The following is an 18,808-nucleotide window of genomic DNA, read 5'->3' as shown; positions in this document are numbered from 1 at the left end:
TGCATGCTCAGTATTAAACAGGCTGGGGGAAAAAGGAAAATTCTCAAGAGAAAAAGTGCCGGCTTTCTTTCTTTCTTCTTCTCCTCCTCCTTGTCTGATTGTGTGTATGATCTCTAATCAGCATCTCCCTGGGTATCATTCTCTTTTGTTTGGCACAGATTGAGAATATTTGCTGCTGACATATTCGAAGGACGGCATGAAAAAAGTGATGCTGTGATAAGCCAGGGGCTGTTGTTCCTCTGGTTTGATGACCTTTAGTCTTTGTGACGTCCTCCGTCTAGACACCCCTGATTATTCAGCCACCACGGTTCACTCAGGGTGAGCTGCTGCTGCTGCTGTGTGCCTGTGTGTGCGAAACCAAGATAAAAGCCTGATCTTCTGATTTTTTTATAGCTTTATTTCACTTGGAAATAATGCTGATTGGGTTCTATTTAGAGGCTGTAGCTGTGATGGCATGCGGCCGTTGGCGGTTAGCGACTCATAGCCAACAGATTGTTGGTGGTTTCTCAGTGGGAGCGACACCAAGCCGAGCGAGACCGCGGGATGCATTACGCTGCCTGTCAGCGCCGGCTGAGCTGGCTGTCACAAGTTTGCTGACGGCTCGATCGACTTTTGGAGCAGGTGGCGATGTAGCGCCCTTTTTTTTCTCCCACTCTATCTTTTCTGTTTCTTTTTTCTTTCTTTTTGTCCTTTCCACTATTTATTCCTCCGCCTCCTGCTTTTATCTGTTTTGTTCTTTCGTGTTGTGGCACCATCCGAGGGGACAATAAACCACTCCATATTCACTTAGTAGTTAAACAAACTTCTAATAGTCTTAATCTCACCGTAATGCACCAAATCTCTGTTTCTCTGTGTGTTGGTTTGTTTCTTTGTCCACAAACTCCTCCCATATCATTAAGAGTTGAGCAACCGATCTTGGCACACAGGTTCATCTTAAGGCCAAGAAGGTTCTTATCTATATCAGATAAAATGAAGCCATCCTGTCGTTGAGCAACAGTCTGTTGTTTTTAGCATTTATGCACCTGTGAAAACATATTAAAGCATCCTATCCTTTTAAATTCACAACAATAACATTTGAATTATACCCACAAAAACTGCATTATGCATGAGAAATTATGACGCCTTCAGATTGCCTGGCAACGACTGAGCAACTGACAAAAATGAACTGGTATTTTTTAAAACTAAACAACATCTACTATGCATATTTTGCCAGCAGCACCAACAGGGCAGACAGTACTGTAACATGGGCGTGTAACGGCATGCACCGGTGTTTATATATAAGAAGCCTTTTCCTCCCTTACTTTTTATAGTGGACAGTTGGCCTCGGGCAGGTTGCAGTATTCACTGTAAATGAAAGATGGACGTAGGCCTGTGACTCACATATTTATGTATATTTATATGTATATAGTTCTTGGACAGGTCCCCAGTCCATCACAGGGCAAACACGCAGCAACTCAGAACCTTCTCGCTGTGAGGCAACGCTGCTAACCACCACACCGCTGTGCCACCCTCTTATTTTTGTTCCTGCCGTCTCGCCAACGTTATGCTTGTATAACTGCGTGCTAGAAGTCACCGCAATGTCTGTCATATCTAGAGTGACATGACACCCCCTCGCTCCCCTCCCTGAATCCCCTTTTCTCTCCGCCTATCTCTGTCTCCGTCTGCTCGCACGGTTGCTGGGCAGCTCTCAGGCGAGCTGTCTGCTTTCTGGGACCAACTTGGGATGACATGCCAGGGCTGAGGCGGGGAGGACGAGGGGGGCGGATGCGCCCTCTTTCTGTCCTTGTTGTTGGGGTCACAGCTTGTCCCCCAATCACCCAGCACCTCCTCTCCTCTCTTTCCCTTTTTTTCCCCTCCTCCCTCCTCCTGCATCCCTCTTCCGGTTCTGCCAAGCCCATGCCTTCGGAATAGGGCGCAGCAGGCAGTTAACCAACTGTTGCCATGCTTGAAGGGCAAAATGAGTGGGAGAGAGAAAGAGTCAACACCACCCTGCTTCTCGCTGCTGTTAGTCAGCGGAGATAAATGTAGGTGCCACAGCGAAGTCAAGCGCAGAAAAGAAAGGCACTGTTTTCAACTGCAAAAAAAATATGCCTAAACTGTAGATTTGATCTGAAATTGCAGGGATATTGAGCCCGGGTATTTAACAATACAAAATGCAACTTTTTCCGAACTTCTTAATCAGGTTCTTCATCATTAGGGGGGGAAATAAATTCTAGGCTGATTATCCAGCTGGCACAGGAGCTGCTGTAGTCGCCCAGCGTTTCTCAACATCTGCCTCTCAGGCTGCAGTGTTTTTATACCTCCCTGTCAGAGATTAATACGTGCTGTGGATAATTTGAAGAGGCAAAGTGTTGGAGACAGGAACACGGGAGTCCCTCGACTTTGACAGGAAGCCCTGAAGTGAGTGTTGACAAGTGATACTTGATGCGCATGAAGCTAGATGCCAAAGCTGTAAGAGGAGGTGAGCCACAGGAGACAGTTTGTCATTTCAGGGGCGGGAGGGGGGAAGACTGCAGCAGAGCCGGTGAACTGACTGGTAGTGTATTTGAGGAATGCGTGATGATGCTGCATAGTGGAAAACACCCAGAGGAGGCCAATGACATGAGGTAGCATCCCGTCAGTTTGGGTGTTGGGTGGACGATTTAAAGAAAACAGAACTTGATGTATTTGCAAAATTCATCTCAGTTCGCATGAGGTTAAAGGCTAAAAATAACAGAAGTTTCAAGAGGTGCAGTTTTTAATCAGCTTTAGTTGAAGTTTTAGGGCAATCAGATTGACCAGAAGTGTTATTCCCAATGATAACCACCTCTGACAGTTTCATCTTCTCCTCATGAGATGATTACAGGAGAAAAGGGCGTCTCATTTGAAAGCCTGACACAGTCGAGACAGCACAGGTCATATAGGTTTTTCTGACACGTGTATGGGTGCAGATAAAAAGGAGCAAGGTGAGTAGCTGCTTAGTAACAACAGGTAATAAAACCCAGAGACTAAATGTGTACAGCATTGAGCTTCAAACGGTGTCAGGTGTGCGTGTGCTTTGTAATTTCTGACCATTTCAGTGACTTGAGCAGAATCTTACTTAGATTAAAGTTTCCTTTTAACCTCAGATGCGCTCAGATTTTGAAAGCAGCGTAAGTCATTAGTTTAAAGTTTAATAGTTTTGGGAGTGGGTTTGTAACTCTTTACATGATCATTTTCAGTTTTATTCAGTTTCTGTTAACTTTTAGATTGTGTTTGCTCATTTCACTTTTTATTTGTTACTTTTAGTAACTTTATACTTATAAATTCACTTTATATTCTTTATATTTTGCTATAAAAGTGTGATTTACCCAAACAAGTGCAAGAAAATATAAAGACATTAGGTGTGGCTCAAGACTTTTGCACAGTAATGTAGATATATATTTGTCATGGGCGACATTTAAGATGTTCAGAGTAGCTTTTATAACACAAACTAAGAACTAAATAGTTCCTGTATATTATCATCGCAGAGGTTCACATTGGCGGCTAGCTTATGTCTCAGCTGCATATTTCCATCAAGGAAACTTTAAAAAGCTTCAAGGATTAACCAGAAATGTCTGCGTAACAACTGCAGTCTTCTTCCTAAATGTTTTTCACTCTCTTTGCATTCCTCAGGGTGAAAGTAATGAAATCGCAGCCTCCGGGCACCATTTCGGGTGGCGCTGTGCTAACGTGTTGATTGATGAATGTGCTTGTAATGCTCCAAGGCCACTAAAAACCTCCATATATACATACTGTGAATGCATATAGATCAGTTCAGCCACCTGTCCTCGCTGTTAACTGCAGCTGTCGTCTTGGAGACACAAAGACCCGCACCTGGTCCTTCCTGCTTTACAGAGGAGAAAGTGCTACGAGCACATGTTTAAGCTTTTAGGTCATGTGAAGGGCAGAGAGCATTACACGTAGGAAGCATGTGTGTTTATGTTCTTCTCTGCTGTACTTCAACAGTGAGTAAAAGAGCCAATCCATTATAAAGCTCAGGTTACTGTGCGGTTACTTGTTGTACTCAGTCTAAACATGGGAAATTTGCTAGCTTCTTTTTCATGCTAATAGCATGCTATTGCAGCAACTAAATCCAATAATCAAAACCATATTTCCTGTTGTTTCTTGTCATAAACAGGATATTACTTTTCTCTGGGGCTCCTGACTCAAGGATCAGACTTAATGGATGCATTTAAAGAGCTGGATTGCACGATGCCCTATTTTTCCAGTGAAATTTGCTCCGAAGCATCTTTTCTTGGGTCCACTGAGTCCTCTTCTGGCTGACTCCTGCACACACTGTACAGTGATACCTCCCTGTGTGACTTTTTAACATTTCAAATTATGACAAAGAGAGATTTGCATGGATTTTACAGGTCTACACTTTCCTACTGGTTTCCTGTAAAACAAGTCTGTTGTTTAGCCACAGGGAAAGTGGAGAGAACAGAGTTTTGGCTGTGTTGCCGTCTTAAGATAAATGTTTCAGTCAGGAACTGTTAAAAGTAGATCGGTATTTCCTTCTGCAATTTTTATTTAGCAGCTTGGCTCTGTGCAGGAAGCAACACAAACATCCCGGGTACAACACAAAACAGGCATCAGTGACGTAAGACAGAATACTGAGTCATGCAGCGTGAAAGGAGGAACTGGGGTGAAGGTGGGTTGCAGAGTGGTTTGCAGATATACCACAACTGTAGGGGAGGTCAAAGGAAATTTATAAGTTAATTAAGTGTGAGCTAAAGCAAATTTTACATTTCAGCCTACCTGCTGTGGATTTCAGGTTTCACTGGGTTACATTAGCAGCTAACTGAGATCAAATAACTGTAAGTTTTGCTGTCAGATGATAACTAACGTCACATTATGCAATTCATTCCAGGAAAACAACCAAACAATACACAAATTTGACTGGGATACTCATCTAAGACCTCCCTTTAAGTTTCGTTCTCACTCACTGTTTACTTTTTACCATTTCCCACAAAAATCTACCCAAAGTTAAAAGTGTGGATAAAAATACACCTTGTTGCACCTTTAGACATGACTGTGTGACTGTGTTTATGACAATTTGAAAGCACTAAAAAGCACGTAATAAACTACTTTGTTAATGTATGTAGCTCTTAATAAAAATAACTTTAAGTACTCATTTAGAGTAAAAAAAACACTACTGGGAATAATGGGAATTCAGAGTCTCAGGATAAATAATTAATTTCTGATGAAATTGTGAACTAGAAAAAGAAAGGCCTTTCTAAATTATAGTATGACCCACAAATGTATCTGTGACACCCCCTATGCTAAAATTAGAGCCAAACTAATGCTGTATTTTCACACCTCATAATTCACAGTCATGTGAAACTTGTAATGAAGCTTTGGTCCAATCGTCATAAGCTAAAACAAGTTTGCAGACTTATGTAGAAGACAGATACCATCTACAGTTGTTTGGTTTATTCCCTGTCATCGCCTATGTTTCTTTTCTCTCTGATATTAATAAAGTTAAGACAGCAGTAATGTGCTCTTCATATTTTGTGAACATGTGCAAACATACATGCAAATACAATATATAAGGCAAAAAACAGAGTTTGTACAACTCTAATGTGCCTGAAAGTCAATATTTGGTGTGACCACCTTTATTCTTCAGCACAGTCTGAACTCTCTTAGGCAGCTTTCTTGTCATTTCTTTAAGTCGTCTTCAGGAATAGTTCTCCAGGCTTCTTGAAGGACATTCAAAGCTCTTCTTTGGATGTTTCTGCCTTTTGTTCTGTTCTCTGTCAACATGATCCCACACTGCTTCAATAATGTTGAGATCTGGGCTCTGGGGAGGCCGATCCATTATAGTGTTCCATGCTTTTACTGTATTTGTGTGTTTGCAATCATTGTCATGCTGAAAAGTTGAGCTGCTGACAATCAGATGATTTTCAGATTGTATTTAATGGTGGATCAAAAAGTGATGGTACTTTTCTGTGTTCATAATTCCACCAATTTTGACAAGATCTCCAACACCACTGGCTGAAATGCACCCCAAACCATGACAGACCCTCCAACGTGTTTTACAGATGGCTGTAGACGCTCACTGTTGTACCGCTCTCCTGTCCTCCTCTGTACATACTGACAATGATTTGAACCAAAAAATGTGGATTCATCACTCCATCAAACCTGGAAGTCCAGATGCATCTCTCAGGTCCTGTGTCAGGTCATTGTTGGATTTTTTTTCCTGTTTCACCAGGGTATAACTTTTAGCTACTGATCATCTGCTATAGATAGTTTATTAGGCCCAATACTTATTTCATCCAGTTTACTCAAATTTTTTTAAGGACACACTGCACACCATGCTGAGATATGTCAGGTTTTCAGATAATAGCTCTTTGGGAATCATCTTGTTGGTGCAAAAATACTATTTTACCTGTCAAACTGTGTAATCTTTGACATTTTTTTTCATAAATTCAACTAAAGAAATGGTTTCTTTAACAAAAGGGGCTTTTTATGCTTGGACGATTCACAGGTCAGTGTTAAGTGGCTTAACAAAGAAAAAACATTCAGGTACACCTTTTCATCTCCAAACTGGTGCTACAATCATTAATAGTTTTCACAGGGATCACTGATGCTCACCTCTTCTGTAGTTTCGAAAACTGCCACCTTCCTTCTCTCTCTTTACCACTGTGTGATTGCACTGATTACAAGTCTCCTGCAGAATAAAAGAGTTCAGGACTAGATGGAGAGTCGTGATTGGAATAAGGCGAAATGAATCACCGAGGCAATTACACAGCGGCGATGGAAAGATAATGAGAAGTCGTAAGCGTTTAATGCCAAATGTGAAATGGTTATCGACACCAACATGATGTAGAGGAACGTTAAAGAAGTGCAAAGCCTAATCTCATAGTTTGCAGTACTTATTGGGGATTAAAGACTCCCTGTAAAGTTGTCTTGAATTATTTCTTTGTGCAGTATCTGAGCATATTACAGAATGGATTTCACCTTGAACTCCTATAGCGACTTTGATGCATTAAACATACCCGTGTTTGCGTGTGGCCTGAGGGAGTGTGTATGAACAGGTTTGTGTGTGTGGGGGGGAGGGAGGTAGGTTGCCTGTGTGAATTATAGATGAGGAAGCGGGGGTGATGGCCAAGTTAAAAGGGAGGAAGCAAAAACCTTGGAGGAGAGTCTCTGTCAAATTATCTGTCTGGATCACCAGCTTGAACCAAAACACGCCACAAACACAGACCGCAGCTTCAGCGCTCACGTTGTTACTATAGAGCAACACGTTTCCTGCAGCATGTTTTCATTATTATTTCAGGAAAATCTTTGTGTGGGTTTTGAAAATAAAACCGAAGAATCGAGTGGCACTTTAGTGATTTAAAGTACAGCGGCATTGCCAAGCAACACGATCGTGCAGTCTTTATTTAGCCTTTAGCACTTGCTTGAGGAGGTAGGAGTCTGTTTAGCAGAAGCTACTAAGTCATCAGGTGGCAGCCATACTCATTATCCTCAGTAACCTTGGCACTAAATACAGGCCTGTAAGTGCTTTATGGATGCTTTGCATAAAAAAAACTGTCTGAGATTGTTCTTAAAACTAGAGTGAAAATGATTAGAGGTGGTTTCAAAATAGAAGTAATCCTTGTCAGTGTTTCTTCTAAAGACACCTCTGTGGATGTTGTGAGATCATCTACTCATCACAGGACTGACAATTCTGCCCTTTCACCTACTAAGTGATGTGTTCACATCTGCCAGTGCTGAAGTTCCAAGAACTTCAGTTCCGCCAATGGCCACTAGGGGCCAGCTCCGAAAGTGAGTCAATCCCCATGGACATCAGTGTGAAAATGTCCAGCTCTGAAGCAGAAATCATATTAAACATCTTGCTGCAGTGGATGGTACTTTTCAAACACAAGGGATTAGAAATAAAAACCTGCCTCTAAAACAACCCTGCTTCAAAAATAAAGAGTTTTCTACCCAGTCATTATACAAGTGCTTTTTTCTATACATAAGCACTTTTAACCTAATGTTCACATACGAATGCATCAGGGGCAACTCAGGGTGCCCAAAGATACTTCAGCACATAACTTAGAGGGGCCAAGGATCGACCTGCCAACCTTCTGATTGGTGGATAGCCTGCTTTACCTTCTGAGCCACAGCCAAACCTTTAAACGTAATCATAATCTGTGACATTGTTGAGAAAGCAAAAAAGCAAAAAATGTATGAGTTCTATGAAGGCCACTTTAGTTTTGGATGGTCGTGCCAGCTGCAGTAATTTATATGTGGCAGAAATGCTGTTCTTGGACCACCTGGTGGTGGGTAAAGCATCACTGACAAGCTACATCAGCAAATACAATAGACATCTTCAAAAGTAAAAGAACTGAAGTGACAGTGGGTTGCAAAGAAGCTTGCAGAGTCAGCAGCAACTGTTTGCACAGTGATGCAATTTAAGCAGCCTATCTGAGATTTGCAAACGACGAAGTGTACAGGCTGAGCCATGGTTTCGTGTTGAGGGGTTGGAGCTAACGTTGTGCTCAGGGGGGAACACTGTGATGGGGAAAACTGCTTGATTATGAGTTTTCTTGGCATCCAAAGGATAGGATAAGAGTATGGCTCATTGTGAGCTTTCTCTCAGGGTTTCAGCATTAAGATCAGTTAATTGCCTTTGAAGAAATGTCGAAATTGACCTGATCAAGTGAGACAGATCAAGTGTCTTCTCCACTGATTTTTAGTTAATGTATGTTTGTAAAGGCTTCAGTGTGAAATTCGGATTTGGATCTCCAAGACTCTGCAGGACATTTGCCAGAGTTAGAAACTGCCAATAATGCAGAGAGGCTGTTCAATTAAAACACAACCAGCTAATTCTGGAAGTGTCTTTCTGTCATTTTTTTTGCCTCTTCTCATTTCAGAGAAGTTGAGCGAGGTTTGTCGGGGCCTTTCACACGACACTAAGATGAGTATTAATTTCCTGTTTGCCTCATTTCTGATGAAGAGGGCAAATCTGTGGATTATGTCGCCCTCTGACCTCCATCTCCGCCTTCCTCCATCCTTCCTCCGTCTCCTCTCAGTTTGCCCCCTGTTTGACCCACTTGGACTCCCTCCTCCAGGGAGGCGTATGCGGGTCAAGTTGGATGTCAGGATGCACAAAAAGCATCTAGTCATCTGTGTTCGACCTTTCCAGGGGCTGATGAGTAATGACGTGTTTGTTCCACCCTGCAGTTTGTTCTTTTGTTTGTTTTTAAACCGATGAAGATGATGCGCTGGTGGGTTGACTGTCGCTTTGGATGACTGATAAGATTGTGAAGATGTCAAATTATCATCCTGTAAAAGCTTCAATTAATGAGTTTGGTGATAAGATAAGAAACTCTTTAGATATATAGTTTTTGTTAAAAAGCAGTCTGGGGAAATCAGTGGGTGTTTGCTGATTCTGGTGCTTTGCAGAGACAAAGAGACAGTCATGAGAAGGCCAAAAACATACTTTTTTACTCAGTTAAGCAACTCCTGTTAATTGGTTTCATCCTACAGTGAGGAAAAGTTGCACTTAATAATGAATTACTCATGAGTAATGAAGATGGATGCACTTTTGAAAATAAAAGAATGACGAACTGTGCTGAGGAACATTTGGGTTTCATAAACAGGGCAGCTGCTGTGTGAGAGACAGGATCATTTACTGTAACCATTAAAAACATGTGGTGCTCAGTCCAGCGGTTCTATTCCTGTCACGCTCCCGATATTTTTGGACGGAGCTGTAACTATACGTCTCTCAGTTTCTTTCTTTCCCTTCATCCCTTTCTCTTTCTGGCTAAGCCTCCCTGGCTGGGCAGCTCTCCTCTGTAAGAGACATTACTTCCTGTATGATCTTAGTTTTTTTTTTTTTCTTTCTCTGCCTTTCTTCAGAGAGCCTGCCTGCCTTTTATCTGGCTCTGTCTGTATGCAGATGGATAACTAATTAAAGAAAAATAGAACTGAAGCAAAATAAGCGAAAATATTTAAAATTTTAATGTTCATTGTACCAAAGGGTAGTTTTGGAAGCCGGGGATTGGAGCCCAAGGATGTCCGCCTGATTTATAGCTGAGTTGCTGCCCAAAGTGGAGGAGTTTAAGCATCTCTGGGTCTGACTGGAGCAGAATTGAAAGCTGAGGGTGAATTTATGGTGTTATGGTGAATTTACTGAAATGTCCACTCCTGGGAATATTGTGGCATTGTGTTAGCACACACCTGAATGCTACTGACCTGCAAACTGCCAAAACTAATGCTTTTATAGAGATGCTCAGACTTATCAATCATCAGTACGCTTAACCTCTTAATTCTTAACCTCTGATGTTAGTAAGGGTGTACTTACTAAATCCAGGAGGTTCCTATAGAGCAGGGGTGGGCAACTTCAGGCCTCGAGGGCCGGTGTCCTGCAGGTTTTAGATATCACCCTGGGTCAACAGACCAGGCCTGTGGAGAATAAAAGTCATGTTGAGGAGGTAATTTAGCCATTTGAATCAGCTGTGTTGGATCAAGGACATATCTAAAACTTGCAGGACAACCGGCCCTTGAGGCCTGGAGTTGCCCACCCCTGCTATAGAGGAAGGACAAAGAGTCGTGTGAAAACTGTTTTCTGCTAGTTCCAGGTTCTTGGAAAGCAGCTGAATAATAAAGAGGACAGCCACAACAGGAACCTGTCCAGCAAGCAGACTGGGTTTTCAAAATAAGGGCCAGGAGATTATTCACTAGTAATCTGATTGCATATGGTGATGAACCATTAAAGACATATAAACAAACATACAGAAATGAGTTTCCATATAATTGAAAGTATAAAGTCTTTGCGTGGGAAATACTGAAAGTTCACCTGTAACTCAGAAACTTTAACCATTCATAATAAAAATCTGCTTTCTGTACAATTTACATGTGGTTATAACCTTAAACTGCTAAAATAGCAGTATAGTTTTCAGCAAGCATTAGCGGCATTAGTAAATACATTTCCTACTCTGTGCATCAACTGAGCAGATTAATGAAAATGTCTTAAATTACAAGAGACCTTGTGGTTTAATTTAATAGCTAAAGGCTAAAGCTGATAAGTTAAGCATGACCGCACAATTATGGGTTAATAGCATAAGCACAAAAAAATTACTGTCGAGCAAGACAACATTAATAACAGTGGCATTGTTCTGTCACTTTTTTTAAAAAAAGAAGGAAATATTTGACTTTCCTCCTCTGTGAGTTATCTTTTCCCCACTTTTTTCCCTCTTATTCTTTTACTCTAATAACAAACCCCCCCCCCCCCTTTCCTGTTTGGAAAATCTCTTCTCCCCTCCTCTCTCTCCTTCATTCAGCCCTCTGTTGCATTCGGTGTCTCTCTCCGAATGCCTGTTTTTGGCTCCAGAACTCCCCCATGGTCCTTTCACACTGTTTTAATGTTAACAGGATGCTCTGTGTTCTGCCTCCTTACAGTCCCAAAGCAGAGCAAACGTGCAAATCTGTGTTTCTTCATGGCCGACATGGCTTTAACTCATCCCCTGGCTCAGCCCCAGCGGTCCGATCCAAGAATTTGATAAATCTTAAAAGCAGCTCGCCATGGAGTGCGTCTGTTTGGCATGCACGCTCTTGTAATCACTTGTTTGTGGAAGATAATTATTTTTGATTTATTCTTTAGAATATTATCGTCCCTACAATTGAATTGGAAGCTATCCTAATGACTTCTGTTTCTATTTTTATTTTTTATTTTTTTTGGTCACATAAAAACTGCGAGCACGTTGTAGAACTTTACATAGTGAAAATGTATCAAAGTACTTGGTTTAAATTCGTAGTAGATACCAAAAGAGTTTTTCGTGTCAGTCTCCAAACATGTTTGTTTCTGCTGTAAAGTTTTAACATGGGCGTCAATGGATATTGACTCGCCTTTGGGGGCACCCTCAAGTGGCCATTAGAGGAACTGCAGTTTTGGTGCTTTTGATCCACATCTGCTTCTCTCAAGAAATGAGAGTTGTGCTTTAGAAGTGCTGAAAGTTGGTTTTTGTCAACTTTTACCAGAGCCAAGCTAGCTACAATTTCCCCATTATCACTTCTAACGTATGCTAACCTACACCTTAACCCACTTACCATACAAAGTCAGTTACAGATTAAAAGGAAATCTTGCTTTTTTGAAGGAAAACCAAACAGTACGATCTTGTTAGAGAACAAAAGCATTTGTTTCGTATGGTTTTGCAAAAGAAAGCATGTGCAATAACAACAACAATAAAACAATGCTTGTAATGACACTCAAGCCCATAATGAGAAAATAAAACACCCAGACAGGCAAAAAATATTCACACGTGCTGACACTGTGAATAGATTAGATCATCTCTGGCTTTGTTGTTGTGCATCAGCGGCGGCTTAAAAGAGAGGAAAGGCCACGCTGACGATCGGATTAACGCTGCCAGCAGACTCCAGGTGACAGAGCTAAGCTGCTGCGTGTACGCGTGTCTCACGCCCGGCTTCTTCAAGCACAGTCCAAAATGAAAGCTGTCATGTAGAAAACGCCCCTCATTTGATTCAGGACTAGCTAGACAGGATTCAGAGGTTTAAATGTAAAGATGTTGGTGAATTAAAGCAGCTTAGGCTTGTTTCTGACCCAGTGACACACAGCTCCTCTTTTAGAGAGAAGCATGTTACAAGTTAAACATTTTTTTCCACAGTTTAATGATGTCCTAACATGTATTCTTTTCTTTCTTTTTTTTCCCTCACAGAGAAGACGCCTCAGCTCGTCGCTTTCCCATCTCATTGATCACCGACGACAGCTTTTCAACTTCGGTAAGCCAACATAGTTTTAACATGAATTCTTCTCAGTATTTTAGTTAAAAACACAGCTTCAAAGGTGTTACAGTAACAACATTGAATAAATTCATGAATGGCTGATGAGTTATTTCACTCCAGAACAAAGAACATAGACACAGTGGCTCTGAAAAGCACGGCCACTATAGGGGAACAGTCGGCTACAAACATAACGTTTTTCCATTCAGGACACAGCGAGGGCCCTTGTGAACATAATAATGTTACCCACAGCTGTCTCAATGATATAAATACCATGCTAATACAACCTGAACTACAGCAAAAAAACAAAAACAAAAACTTTACTTAAAAAGAACTTTATCCACTTATTTAAAAAGTGGATATTTAAATTTATAAGTGACATCTCAATGCAAGGTGTAGGTGTAGACCCTACAATATTACAGAAATAACTCTACTGATAAAAAGATCCCCTATAAGCGAGTACATGGTGACTGTGGGGAGGAAGAGCTCCCTTTTAACAGGAAGAGGCCTGTTAAAAAGACTTGGCTCGACTTACTGGGGCGTGAGGGGAAAGAGGAGGAAACAGGACCGTACAACCTGCAAACGTGATGAAACCAAAACCAACCCAACTGGGAGCCAGTTTTATAGGATAAGGCCTGGTTTCCACTTTCAGGCTGTTTTCACACCTGTAGTTTGTACTTTGGAGCTTGTTGCCCATGTTTTGGAGTCTTTTTTCACAGGTTTGTCTGTGTTGGGAGCAACAAAAGTAAAGACAGGAAGAAAATTATGTGTTCTGGACTAGAGCCCAACTTGGATACGTTAAGTTCATTTGAAGGCCACAGTTCACCAGTGGTCAGAAGTTTCAAACATGGACATAAACGTTATAATAATTTTGAGCTTTTCATGACTTAATTTATTTGAATTGTTCTTTTTCTGGTGTGGAAGGACTGTACAGAAACATCTTTAATGACTTTTGAAAACACGAATTTGGTTGCGCAAGTGCTGGAAGTTCTACAAAGTTGACAAGGCCTCTGAACATTTTGTTAGTGATCATGATTGGCTACAACTGGTAGTTTCTCTTTGGCAGCATAAAAAGGATTGTTTGACAGCACAAGTTACACAAGTTGTGAAGGTCTCTTAGAGCCATTATGAAACAACTGCAGATCCCAAACTCATCAGTTCAAACAATTGTATGTCAGTACAAGTTATTCAGATCGGTTACTACTTTGCTGAGGTCTGGAATAAAATGGTAAATGGCCTGTAATTTGTATAGCGCTTTACTAGTCCCTAAGGACCCCAAAGCACTTTACACATCCAGTCATCCACCCATTCACACACTGGTGATGGCAGCTACATTGTAGCCACAGCCACCCTGGGGTGCACTGACAGAGGCGAGGCTGCCGGACACTGGCGCCACCGGGCCCTCTGACCACCACCAGTAGGCAACGGGTGAAGTGTCTTGGCCAAGGACACAACGACCGAGACTGTCCAAGCCGGGGATCGAACCAGCAACCTTCCGATTACAAGGCGACCTCCCAACTCTTGAGCCACGATCGCCCAAACTGTGACCCCCAGATGAGAGCAATGTGGTTAGGATGTTCAACAATAACCGAGGAACCTCTGGGGCTCGAGCCTGTCATGAATTGAAAACTGTGGAACACCAGGATCATTGTTCACAGTCATGAGGTATGTTGGGGCTGTTTTGCTGCCAGTGGTACTGGTACACTGCACAAAGTGAATGGACTAATAGAGAAGGATGAGGACTACCTCCAAATTCTTCAACGTTGCTTCAAATCAACATTAGAGTGTTGAAACTTAAACAAAATTGGGTGTTCCAACAGGAAACAGAGCTAGACCAATACCACCTAACCCAAAGGGTCTCTATGCTGTTTTTTTGGTCCACACTGAGTTTGATTACTGTTTTCACATTTGTGTAAACAAACTATACTAAAAGGACGAACAACGATTGAGTCCTCTTTTGGGATTTCAATATGATAACTATTAAGTCTTTAAGATACGATGGGCCCTGATTACTCAGGAAAAAAGAAGAAGAAAAAGGCTTCCTCCAAGAGTGTGAGAAGATCCCATTGTTTTCTCACTTCCTGCTGCTAACCCCTCACACCTTGTATACATTTGTATTCAATTTGTGTTCAGCAACTTATATGAAACTCATTTCTGCATGTCACACTGCAGCTAAGCATGTTTCAGTTTGACAAGGATGCAGTTTCATGCAAAACAAAGTCAGCGGAGAGCGATGAGTTGTTTTCTACTCTGGTCTTGAACAACTTAATAAATGTGCTCCGTCCGATTTTACCTCCACGAGATAAAATGACGCACCATCGCTGCCATCTGCAGAGCCATGTGCAATGACCTTGTATGCATATAAACCTACTGGAGACATTGCTGATAAACTCTGGCTTAATGAGAGCTTTTAAAGTGACATAAAGAAAAGAAAAAGCAAAAGCAGGAAACTGTGGCCTGCTGCCAGATTCACTACTTCTGCTCATATGCCCCCATGACATTTCACACTCAGTTTTCCCATGACTCATGGGGCCCGGGGAGCCGGCTCTAAGTGACTGCACTCAGCCAGATGATTAGCTTGACTATTGTCAATATATATATATATATATATATATATATATATATATATATATATATATATATATATATATATATATATATATATATATATATATATATAATAGAGAGGGAATTACGCTCACAAAGAAGAGAAATGATTGTTTGCGTTGGTGTCATGACGGATATTTTTGTACGCCAAAAAGGAGTCATTAAGCTGAAAGTCTAATCTTGTGTTTTCCCGCTGATATGTGTTTGAGTGGCGTCACAGAGAGAGAAATGACAGAGCGAGCGGCAGGACAGAGATTTCACAAACATCTGTTTCTATATCTAGCTTGTGTTAACAACGCTCTCGCTCCTAAGCAACGACTTCTGGATGCATTTGAGCTGTGTTTGTTTGCGTGAGCCGGTGGGTGTTTGTGTACGTGTCAGTTGATTTCTAGCAGATTGTGTGCGTAGGTGTAGGTGTATACAAGCGCGGTAGTGCAGTAATTGGCATCATAATTCACTTCGGTTTGGGTAATAAAGAGAGGGCTTGGGCTGACAGACAGGAAGTGTAGAGAAACACGGCGGCGAGCTCGTGCTGTGTAAACATGTCACAGTTGTCCTGTTGGTCCTGGCAGCCGTTTGTTTGATGTGTCAATAATGGAAAGTTATTCAGTTCACAAGTGTAATTCCAGCTCTTCATGATCATGAATGGTCCACTGTCTACTTGGTGGGCACGGTAGGCTGGTAGAGATTTGCCTCCACTCTTTAATACCATAATAAAAGGAAATAATAAGCTAAAAAAAACTAAATTATTAGCACTGAGCCTTCAGGAGATACATCCAAAACGAGCTTTGATGTATTTCACAGCTATAGGGCTTCGTTACCCTGTCTTTAATTAGCATAGTTTTCTTTTGTTTAACTGTCTGTCGATATGTGCGTATCTGAGGATCCTGGCAAAGCAGTACCTCAGCCTCCAAGTGTTGTAAGTAATTAAGTAAGTAAGTTTATTTATTTATTAAATACTTTTTACAGACAAACAGTCAAAAAGTAGTGTAAAATAAAAAAAAAAAACAAGTAAAAGCTTTTTATGCTAAAGTCTGCACAGAAACACAGAGGAATGTTTAAACACCAGCGAGTCTGCAGATGAAGTTAAAAACCGTCTTATATACATCAAACAACTCGGCCTGTTAATTTAATGGAATAACAAGTGTAATCTTTCAGATCCTCCTGTGCCTGAATGATGGAGCTGATGGACTTTATTTATACTGGTCTCAAACACACAGCTTCATGCTTATAGGAACATGCTGAGTTAAATGAACTACAAACAGTCGTGGTCAGAATGTTGCATCCACTCATCATCGGCATGAATGTAAATGTCCCTTAGCAAGTTGCACCTCAACCAGACACTTTTGGTCGCCATCAGCAAGCTTCCAGTATAATTCTGGCTGATATTTGACCGCTCTTCTTGGCAGAATTGGTAGAGTTCATTTTAATTGTTTGGTTTCCTAGCATAGATCTGGCTTTTAAGCGCTATTAACAAATTTTTAATAGAGTTCAGGTCAGGGCCATTCCAAAACCAGATCATTGTCCTCTTGGAACACCCAACTGTGTCCAACTTTTCACCATCTAGCTGTTAAATTCAGGTGATGTTGAAGAATTTGGAGGTAGTCCTTCTCTTTGTTCATTATTCCAACCATTTTGTGTAATGTACCAGTACCACTGATGGCAAAACAGCCCCAGAGCATGATGATACTGCCACCATGCTTAACAGCTGGTAAAGTCTTCTTACGGAAGTGTCTGTGTCTGTACGGAAGCCCCAAACGCAATTTCATTGTTCTCTGACAATGACAATAAATACTTAAATAAATAAATTAGGTTTCACCTTTACTCCTCCAAACATACCTCTGGTCATTGTGACCAAGCATCTCAATCTTTGTCTCATCTCTCCATAAAACTTTTCTCCAGAAGGCATCTGGCTTGTCCATTTGGGCAACTGCAAATTTTAGTTGAACATATAGGTGTCAATTTTGGAACACGGGCTCCACCAGGGGGAGCAGTGGTTTTGCCAGTTAGGCTGACACCATTGAATCCAGAGGTTCACCTGACACAGATGTGTCGGGGAAAATACTGCAGAAGCAAACAGTTTTTGATCATGCAGATTATTATGCTTGACTGTGTTGTTTTTCTTTCGATGTGTGTTTCTTATGCATCTAAACAATCCAGCTGTAACCTTTTTTGAAAAGCAAAAGGTGTGGGAAACGACAATAGGAGCCAAGACTAAACTGGAAGGGTTGCAAGGTGATTAACAAAATTAGGGGTTGTCTCAAGTTTTCTTTTTCTTTTATTGATTATTTTTGTAATCAAAGCATGAAAGGCATACATTCTTGATTTATTTCTCTTTTAAATCCTGCTGTGTGGTATTTTTCTTACTGTCATAGCAACTAAAGAGTCTGCATGCAAAAATATATAATTAATACCGCCCCCATTAGCACCACCAGCAGCATAAAAGCCTAAAATGACATCAAGAGCCCAACCTGTAACCAGCTATCAGGATATTGATGAGTTAAATGGCTCTGCTCCCATTTGTGAACCCCCCCGGATCCTGCAGGCTCTGCTGACCTCTTTGTGGATCCATAACGTGGTCAAAGTCACACTCCTCTACTGGTCGCACTGGCTGTTATATCACCATGGAAACAATGACATCACTGCAGGATGGGGCTGATGCATGCCAGGGAACATCTACTGCTGTAATAAAGGGTGCAGAAAGCCAGCAGTCGATTTCAGTTAAACTCAACCCTGAATTGCCTTAAAAGGGGGAACATCAGTTTGTAGGTGTGGGTTACTTAAAATGAACTGCATAGCACACATTAATGAACTTACTGTTGTCATTGTTTTCGAGTGAGGAGCATTTAGATTACATCAAGTGAATATATTGTCATGGTTACTATGATGATGACTAAGCACCTGTATGGGTTTGTTTGTGTGATGAACACATATCAGTTCAGGCTACATCGTGTTTTGGTGACAGCTGCAGCAGGCAATGTGTTTAACTAATGCACATATGTACAAATTTGAAGGATTTATCTCAAGCTTGGAGAAATTTTGGAAGGGTCAAGGAAATTTGCTCAGAAATTACTAACAGTAATAATAAGTTAAAGTTAAGTTAAAACCTACCAAGTATAACTTACATACACCAGTTAGACATCACGTTATGACCTTTACGACAAGCATAAGGATTTGAGCAAGTTTGACAAACTGGCCAGATTGTGATAGCTAGATGAATCGTTCAGAGCATCTCCGAAACTGCAGCTCCTCTGGGTGTTCCCAGTCTGCAGTGATCAGCTTCTGTTGAAAGTGATACAAGGAAGGAACAGCACTGAACCAGAGACAGGGTCATGGGTGGCCACAGGTCAATGATGCACATGGGCAGCTAAGGCTGGCCCGTATGGTCTGATCCAGCACACAAGCTACTGCATATCAAATTGTTCATCACAGCTTGTTGCAGAAGAACGTGCATAGCCACAGATCAGTC

General features: G+C 41.4%; 1 protein-coding gene across 9 annotated transcripts in view; it reads left to right on the top strand.

Annotated features, from left to right (window-relative positions):
* Positions 1–18,808, top strand: part of LOC146361389 (uncharacterized) — a 77,290-nt gene that overhangs the window by 28,824 nt on the left and 29,658 nt on the right. For all 9 annotated transcript variants that reach the window (XM_084920500.1, XM_084920498.1, XM_084920492.1 and 6 more), the window contains exon 3: positions 12,669–12,732. The gene's annotated coding sequence lies outside the window, so the exon portion shown is untranslated. The remainder of the gene's footprint in view (positions 1–12,668; positions 12,733–18,808) is intronic.

Source organism: Perissodus microlepis, chromosome 23 (genome assembly GCF_051167445.1).
Source record: "Perissodus microlepis isolate ML-2025 ecotype Zambia chromosome 23, ASM5116744v1, whole genome shotgun sequence".
Taxonomy (NCBI): domain Eukaryota; kingdom Metazoa; phylum Chordata; class Actinopteri; order Cichliformes; family Cichlidae; genus Perissodus; species Perissodus microlepis.
The sequence above is the reverse complement of the archived record's forward strand: the minus strand, read 5'-3'. Positions and strand labels throughout refer to the sequence as shown.